Here is a 9,266-nt window from a genome sequence, read left to right on the forward strand (position 1 = left end):
ATGATCACATGGGACCACTTTTTTCTGCATAACTTTTATTTTTTCCAATGTGAATATAATACTTAGAGGGTTTAGAAAATCTTCTAGGACAGCCTTCTGTTGGCTCAAAATTAGTTAATTACACTTTTTTTTTTCGAAATATAACGACCGGAAATCTTGAGGGTTAGGGCATGAAAAAAAGTTATGCAGAAGAGGACCACCTCTAATCCTATACCCTTTATAACATCGAACTGGGATTTTTTTTTGTGTCGTTATTTCGATCTTTTCTAACCCCAAAACCTAATTTCTAACCCTCTTCTAACCCTCTGCATCGAAAAATATGGACATATTGATGGTCAAAAAAATGAAGTTGTCTGGTTATATGCAGTAGTCCACAGATCTGGCCCAAATCGATGCACAGGTCGAGTTTTTTGCTAAAACAACTGTATTTTTCTCAAAAATAATAATTGAGCCTTCAAACTTCCCAGAAAGTTTGTTTGACATCTCTTCTTTGAAAAAACGCAATCTAGACCTTTTTATGTCATTTACTTTTTGAGATATGCCATTTTCCTAGACCCTCCTAAAACGCATGTTTATGCAGAAAAATACCACCCTCCAGAAAAAGCTAGGGTTAGGGTCAAAAATTCAAAGAATATTATTAAACTTGATAGCAATGCCTTCAGAAAGATCCAAAGAAACTGGCCAAATTAAAATTATAAAGATATATTCAAGTGTTTAAGGAAGGAATATATTTTTATAAATTGGTCCTTTTTCTGCATAAGTCTAACCCTGGAATTTTAAACGCCGGTGTATTCTCCAAACTAAATATCTATTAAAACAAATTGGTATCATGCTGAAGACAATGCCAAGCCAATCATTTTGATATAAATTATCATTCAAACAAGCCAAACATATGGCACTTATCAAAGAATGAAATTTTTGCAACTTTTTGAGGAAATTCGTAAAAAATTCATTCATCCATTTCTTCAAAAGTATAGCAGATATCGAAAATCTAAGCATAGTTTCGGATTTGTGGTGCCTTAGCGCAAATTTACCGCCCTAGTAGACATTTCCACTCGCTAAATTCACGAAAATATCTGCAGTTGTAGTTTTAAAAAATGCAAAAAAAAAAAAATTTCAAATTGAAGATTTTGGAAAAACAAAGACATTTTTATGTTCCCCTTTTAAAAAAAACATGAAAAACCATAATTTTGAAGAATAATAGCCAGAGATTTTTTTTTTATAAGCAATCAAAATAAGTTTATGCAGAAAAATGCCCTTTTTCAAGTGCTTGTAAAACTATTTTTTCGACGATAACCTCAATTGTTCTTTCCATTTTATGGTAGTTTTAGGTCTCAATTATTATATGTTTCAACAGTTTTATTGGTTTTTTATTATAAATTGATTTTTTTTTCTGCCAAAGAATTCACATGTGTGTTACATTGAGTTATGCAGAAATGCCCACTGGGCATTTTTCTGCTTAACCCTAACCCTAACCCTAACCCTGTCTGTATGCAGTAAAATGCCCAGTGGGTATATTTCTGCATATGTGAAATTATGTAAGTCTAACCCTACTCCTGAACTTATGTGGTTAAATGCCCATGGGCATTTTGCTGCATAGTTGCACATTATGTAAGCTCTAACCCTACTCATGACTTTATGTGGTTAAATGCCCATTGTAAAAAAACATTTAAATAAACATCATAATTCAATATTATTCAATCTGTAAATAAGCATTTCATCTTATTTCAGCGAGAATGATACTGATAATATATGAATAGGTTGAATTGATATTAAAATTATACCAATCATTATCATTATTCCTCCAGGTGAATGGATATCTAAAAAGTGGAACTAAACTTTCCTTCAATTCTCACTTTACCATATATTTATATATATATTATTGTAATATACACAATAACGGACAAAATAAGACATAAATAACAGTCTTAGGTCGGTTAACATAGAAATTAGTTCACTTCATGTCAGGCCAAATTTTTGGTCATATTGTGAAAAAGTGTGAAAAAGTGAGGCACGAAATTTTATGAAATAGTCAACCTAGCACATATTCATGTATATATTAATGTAATATACATTAAAACGAAGAAAATAAGCCATCAATAACAGTTTTAGGTCGAGTAATAAAGAAATTAGAGCACTTCATATGATGTCAAATTTCTGGTCCTTTTGTGAAAAAAGATAAAAAATGTGAAATCAAAATTTTCCTTAATAATCAACCTACCATATATTTATGTATATATTTATGTAACATACACTATAACGGACAAAATAAGACATAAATAACAGTCTTAGGTCGGTTAATATAGAAATTAGTTCACTTCATGTAAGGCCAAATTTGTGGTCATATTGTGAAAAAGTGTGAAAAAGTGAGGCACGAAATTTTATGAAATAGTCAACCTAGCACATATTTATGTATATATTAATGTAATATACATTGAAACGAACAGAATAAGCCATCAATAACAGTTTTAGGTCGAGTAATATAGAAATTATAGCACTTCATATGATGTCAAATTTCCTGTCCTTTTGTGAAAAAGGATAAAAAAAGTGAACTCAAAATTGTTCTAAATAATCAACCTACCACATATATATGTATATATTTATGTAACATACACTATAACGGACAAAATAAGGCATAAATAACAATCTTAGGTCGGTTAATATAGAAATTAGTTCACTTCATGTAAGGCCAAATTTTTGGTCAAATTGTGAAAAAGTGTGAAAAAGTGAGGCACGAAATTTTATGAAATAGTCAACCTAGCACATATTCATGTATATATTAATGTCATATACATTGAAACGAACAGAATAAGCCATCAATAACAGTTTTAGATCGAGTAATATAGAAATTATAGCACTTTATATAATGTCAAAATTTTTGTCCTTTTGTGAAAAAAGATCAAAAAAGTGAAATCAAAATTTTCTAAAATAATCAACTTACCACATATTAATAGATATATTCATGTAACATACAACATAACGGACAAAATAAGACATAAATAACAGTTTTAGGTCGGGTAATAAAGAAATCAGGTCCCTTCATATAATACCTCATTTCTGGTCCTATTGTGAAAAAATAACATAACACAAAAATTTTTCAAAATCCTCAAAATACCATATGTTTAAGTTTGTATTCATGTAATATACGACAGAACGGACAGAATAAGACATTGATAACACTTCTATGTTGATTAATAAATGAATCAGGTCTCTTTATATAATGCAAAATTTGTCAATTTTGAGAAAAATGATGTAAAATGGATACAGTTTTTCTAAAATACTCATCATTCCTCCTGTTTATGTATTTATTCTTGTAATATACAGCATTATGGACAATATTAGACATTTATAACAGTTTAAGCTGAGTTGATAATGTTAAAAGACCCATTACTATATGGCAATTACGCTGGCGTTATACTTAAATAAGATTGAAATTTTCAAAAATAATCAACATACCACATATTTATGTATGTGTTCATGTAATATACAACATAACGGACGAAATAAGACATTAATTAAACTTCTATGTCGATTAATAAAAAAATTAGGTCCCTTTGTATAATGTCAAATGTCTGGTCAATTTTGAAAAAAATGATGTAAAAGTGATAACATTTTTCTAAAATACTCAACATTCCGCCTATTTAAGTATATATTCTTGTAGGATACATCATTTTGGACAATATTTGACATATATAACAGTTTAAGGTTGGTTGATATGAATATTACACCCATTATTATTTGGAAGTATCGCTGGCTATAGGCTGAAATAGGATGTTACTCTATATCTTTGTAAATACATCTATTTAAACTGAGTTTTTAGCAGTTATACATAGCTTCTTGAATACTCGATCGATTAACGTCGATTAAAGCTGAATCCAAGAACTTTTTTAAAAAAATCATATTTTTCACCTAAGGCATACCCTTAAAATATTTATGCCGAAAAATGACCATATACAGGGTTAACATTTTTTGACTTTAAAACTCTATGAATATACTGCGAAATCATTGTTACTATCAGTTACAGATAGAAAGCGACGACAGACAATGTTTATGTCATATCACAAACGTCCGTTTTAACACATTCATATCATTATGCTGAAAAAGGACACAACCTGATGATTAGAATTTCCTTTGCTTTTATATAGGAAAAGAATAATAAAACATATTTCTAGTATCAACGGAAGTCAAAATAAACACAATTTAAGCAAAAAGCAAAATAAACAAAAAACAAAAAAATTATTCTTTTCACCTGAATTTTTTTTAATGTCGTTATTTGAACCTTTTTTAACCCCTAAAATTAATTTTTAACCTTCCTGGAACCTTCCAGATCGAAAAGTGGAGTAAATGGTGCTGGTCAAAAAAATCGATATGTCGGGTTATATGCAGTAGTCTTCTGAACTGGCCCAAATCGATGCACAGGTCGCGTTTTTCCCTAAAACAGCTGTTTTTTTCTCAAAAATAATCATTGAGCCTTCAAACTTCACAGAAAGTTTGTTTGACATCTCTTCTTTAAAAAACCGCAATCTAGATCTTTTTATGTCATCTACTTTTTGAAATATGCCATTTTCCCAGACCCTCCTAAAACGCATGTTTATGCAGAAAAATACCACCCTCCAGAAAAAGCTAGGGTTAGGGTCAAAAATTCAAAGAATATTATCAAATTAGGTATCAATGTCTCCAGAAAGATCCAGAGAAACTGGCCAAATTAAAATTCTAAAGATATATTCAAGTGTTAGAGGAACGATTAGATTTTTATAAATTGGTCCTTTTTCTGCACAATTCTAACCCTGGAATTTTAAACGCTGGTGTATTCTCCAAACTAAATATCTACTAAAACCAATTGGTATCATGCTGAAGACAATGCCAAGCCAATCATTTTGATATAAATTATCATTCAAACAAACCAAATCTATGGCACTTATCAAAGAATGAAATTTTTGCAATATTTTGGGAAAATTTGCAAAAACATCATTCATTCATTTCTTCAAAAGTAAAGCAGATATCGAAAATCTAAGCATAGTTTCAGATTTGTGGTACCCTAGCGCAAATTTTGCGCCCTAGTAGACATTTCCACTCGCTAAATTCACGAAAATATCCTCTGTTGAAATTGTTAAAATCCCCCCATTTTTTTTTTTGGAAATGAAGATTTAGAAATTAAACACTGAAGTTTTACTGTTTCCCTTTTATCAAAACCATGAAAAACCATAATTTTGAAGAATAATATCAAGAGACACAAAATTTATAAGCAAACAAAAATAATTTATGCAGAAAAATACCCTTTTGCAAGGGCTTGTAAAACCACTTTTTTAACGATAATCTGAATTTTTCTTGCCGGTTTATTGTAGATTTAGATTCACACTGTCATATACTATAACCCCTTTTATTAGTTCTCCCTTTTATAAGTTGATTTTTTCTTCTAAATTTATGCATTCCTAAATAGAATGCCACCGTATATCTTTATAAATACGCTTAATTTTTAGGATATTTCAGCAGTTATACAAAGCCTATTGAATGCTTAATCGATTTACATCATTTAAAGTTGATTCCAAGAAATTTTTTAAAATTTCAAATTTTTCACCTAAGGCATATGCCTTCAAATATATATGCCGAAAAATGACCATATGCAGGGTTAACATTTTTTAACTTCAAAATACTATTAATTTACCTCGAAAGCATTGCTACCATTACTTACATATAAAAAGCGACGAGAAACAATGTTTATGTCATATTACAAACATAAATTTTAACTTTCTTATTGTTATGTTGAAAAAGGACACATCCCGATGATTAGAATTTCCTTTGCTTTTATAAAGAAAAAAATCATGAAAACTTATTCCTAGTATCAGAAGCAGTCCATATCAGTCCAATTTTAAAGAAAAAAACACACACATACAGACTTTATTTTCGATGTCATTATTTAGGAGTAGGGTTAAATTATGCAGAAAAATGACCATGACTTGTTTTCTTAATGCCATTTATTATGTATCTTACCGTGATATCAAAGTTATTTTCCCTAAAAGTACACATTTCAACTTTATTTTTATCAATTTCAGAACTAAAACTAGCGAAGAAATGTATTTATAAAGGGAAAAAGTGATGGTCCTATTTCTGCATAAGCTAACCCTACTCCCAGCCCCATGCAGAAAAAGGACCACATGCAATTTATCATTTATTTCACCATCACATAAAGGTTATTTGCAAAAATATAGAATTCTTTTAACTTTGTTTTCAATAAATGCAGAACGTTAACAAGCAACGGAATGTGTTTATAAAGGAAAAAGGTGATGGTCCTTTTTCTGCATAAGCTAACCCTACTCCCAGCCTCATGCAGAAAAAGGACCATATGCAATTTATCATTATTTCGTCATGAAAAAAAAGGTTATTTGTGAAAATAATGAATCACTTCAGCTCTATTTTTATTAATTTCAGAACTAAAGCAAGCGAGGAAAAGTGTTTATAAAGGAAAAAGGTGATGGTCCTATTTCTGCATAAGCTAATTCTACTCCCAGGTCTACTCCCGGGCTTATGCAGCAAAAGGACCATATATCATTTTTCATTTAATTTCTTCATGATATCAATGTTTTTAACTTCATTTCTTTAAATTCAGAACTAAAACTAGCCTATTGAAAACAAGTAGCTTTTGTTTCTTGTAAATTAAATGAAAAATGGCATATGGTCCTTTTACTGCATAGCCTGGGAGTAGGGTTAGCTTATGCAGAAATAGGACCATCACTATTTCCCTTTATAAACACCTTCCCTCGGTTGTTTAAGTTCTGAATTTATTGAAAACAAAGTTAAAAGGTTTCGATATTTTCGCAAATAATCTTTATATGATGTTGAAATAAACGATGAATTGCATATGGTCCTTTTTCTGCATGAGGCTGGGAGTAGGGTTAGCTTATGAAGAAAAAGGACCATATGCAATTTGTCATTATTTCTCCATGAAAAAAAGGGTTATTTGTGAAAATAATGAATCACCTCCGCTCTATTTTTATTAATTTCAGAACTAAAGCAAGCGAGGAAAAGTGTTTATAAAGGAAAAAGGTGATGGTCCTATTTCTGCATAAGCTAATTCTACTCACAGGCCTACTCCCAGGCCTATGCAGTAAAAGGACCATATACCATTTTTCATTTAATTTCTTCATGATATCAATGTTTTCAACATCATTTCTATTAATTCGGAACTTAAACTAGCCTTTTGAAAACAAATAGCCTATATTTCTTGTAAAATAAATGATAAATGACATATGGTCCTTTTTCTGCATGGCCTGGGAGTAGGGTTAGCTTATGCAGAAATAGGACCATCACCTTTTTTCTCAATAAACTAATTTACTCGCTTGTTTTAGTTCTGAAATTAATGAAAATAAAGTTGAAAGGTTTCTGTTTTTTAGAAAATAACCTTGATATGATGGTGAAATAAATGATAAATGACATATGGTCCTTTTTCTGCATGAGGCTGGGAGTAGGGTTAGCTTATGCAGAAATAGGACCATGAGCTTTTTTCTCAATAAACTAATTTCCTCGCTTGTTTTAGTTCTGAATTTATTGAAAACAAAGTTGAGAGGTTTCGATATTTTCGCAAATAATCTTTAAATGATGGTGAAGTAAATGATCAATGGCATATGGTCCTTTTTCTGCATGAGGCTGGGAGTAGGGTTAGCTTATGCAGAAATAGGACCATAACCTTTTTTCTCAATAAACTAATTTCCTCGCTTATTTTAGTTCTGAAATTAATGAAAATAAAGTTGAAAGGTTTCTGTTTTTTAGAAAATAACCTTTATATGATGGTGAAATAAATGATAAATGACATATGGTCCTTTTTCTGCATGAGGCTGGGAGTAGGGTTAGCTTATGCAGAAATAGGACCATAACCTTTTTTCTCAATAAACTAATTTCCTCGCTTGTTTTAGTTCTGAATTTATTGAAAACATAGTTGAGAGGTTTCGATATTTTCGCAAATAATCTTTAAATGATGGTGAAGTAAATGATCAATGGCATATGGTCCTTTTTCTGCATGAGGCTGGGAGTAGGGTTAGCTTATGCAGAAATAGGACCATCACCTTTTCTCTTAATGAACACATTTCCTCGCTTGTTTTAGTTCTGAAATTAATGAAAATAAAGTCGAAAGGTTTCTGTTTTTTAGAAAATAACCTTTATATGATGGTGAAATAAATGATAAATGACATATGGTCCTTTTTCTGCATGAGGCTGGGAGTAGGGTTAGCTTATGCAGAAGTAGGACCGTCACTATTTTTCTTAATAAACACGTTTCCTCGCTGGTTTCAGTTCTGAATTTAATGAAGTTCAAGCTAAACTGATTCCTTATTTCCACAAATAACCCTTATTTCATGGTAGGATAAATGATAAATTGCATATGGTCCTTTAGCTGCATAAGCTTGGGAGTAGGGTTAGCTTATGCAGAAATAGGACCATCGCCTTTTCTCTTAATGAACACATTTCCTCGCTTGTTTTAGTTCTGAAATTAATGAAAATAAAGTTGAAAGGTTTCTGTTTTTTAGAAAATAACCTTTATATGATGGTGAAATAAATGATAAATGACATATGGTCCTTTTTCTGCATGAGGCTGGGAGTAGGGTTAGCTTATGCAGAAGTAGGACCATCACTATTTTTCTTAATAAACACATTTCCTCGCTGGTTTTAGTTCTGAATTTAATGAAGTTCAAGCTCAACTGATTCCTTATTTCCACAAATAACCCTTATTTCATGGTAGGATCAATGAAAAATTGCATATGGTCCTTTTGCTGCATAAGCTTGGGAGTAGGGTTAGCTTATGCAGAAATAGGACCACACTCTTATATCTTAATTTGAAAAACAAACTGCGGATTTTTCTCTGATAATTATCTGAAATCGAGGGGAGATGATGTCGTATTTTCGCAGAACCTTTATCAAATGTTAAAATTGATCAAATAAAAGCATTAGGGTATATTTCTGCATAACATTACAGGGTTAGGGTTAGGTTATGCAGAAAAATGACCATTAGAAAACGAAGCATTTGTAAGCATAAAACTTTCAATTTTCTTTTAAGCGCAAGCTGTTATTTCTTAATACTGTTGATAAATGTGGAAAAACCATCTTATTACGTATCTTGTTATCTAACCCTGGTACCATTGTCATTTTTCTGCATAAACATTATAGGATACACAACACCAATTTCAAAAAAATGAAATAATCAAAAAAATATTTTTTGGCCATTTTTTTCAATCCAACTTTGGATATGTGATTATTTTCATTCAACTCTATTCTTT

Source organism: Pecten maximus, unplaced genomic scaffold, assembly GCF_902652985.1.
Source record: "Pecten maximus unplaced genomic scaffold, xPecMax1.1, whole genome shotgun sequence".
Taxonomy (NCBI): Eukaryota; Metazoa; Mollusca; class Bivalvia; order Pectinida; family Pectinidae; genus Pecten; species Pecten maximus.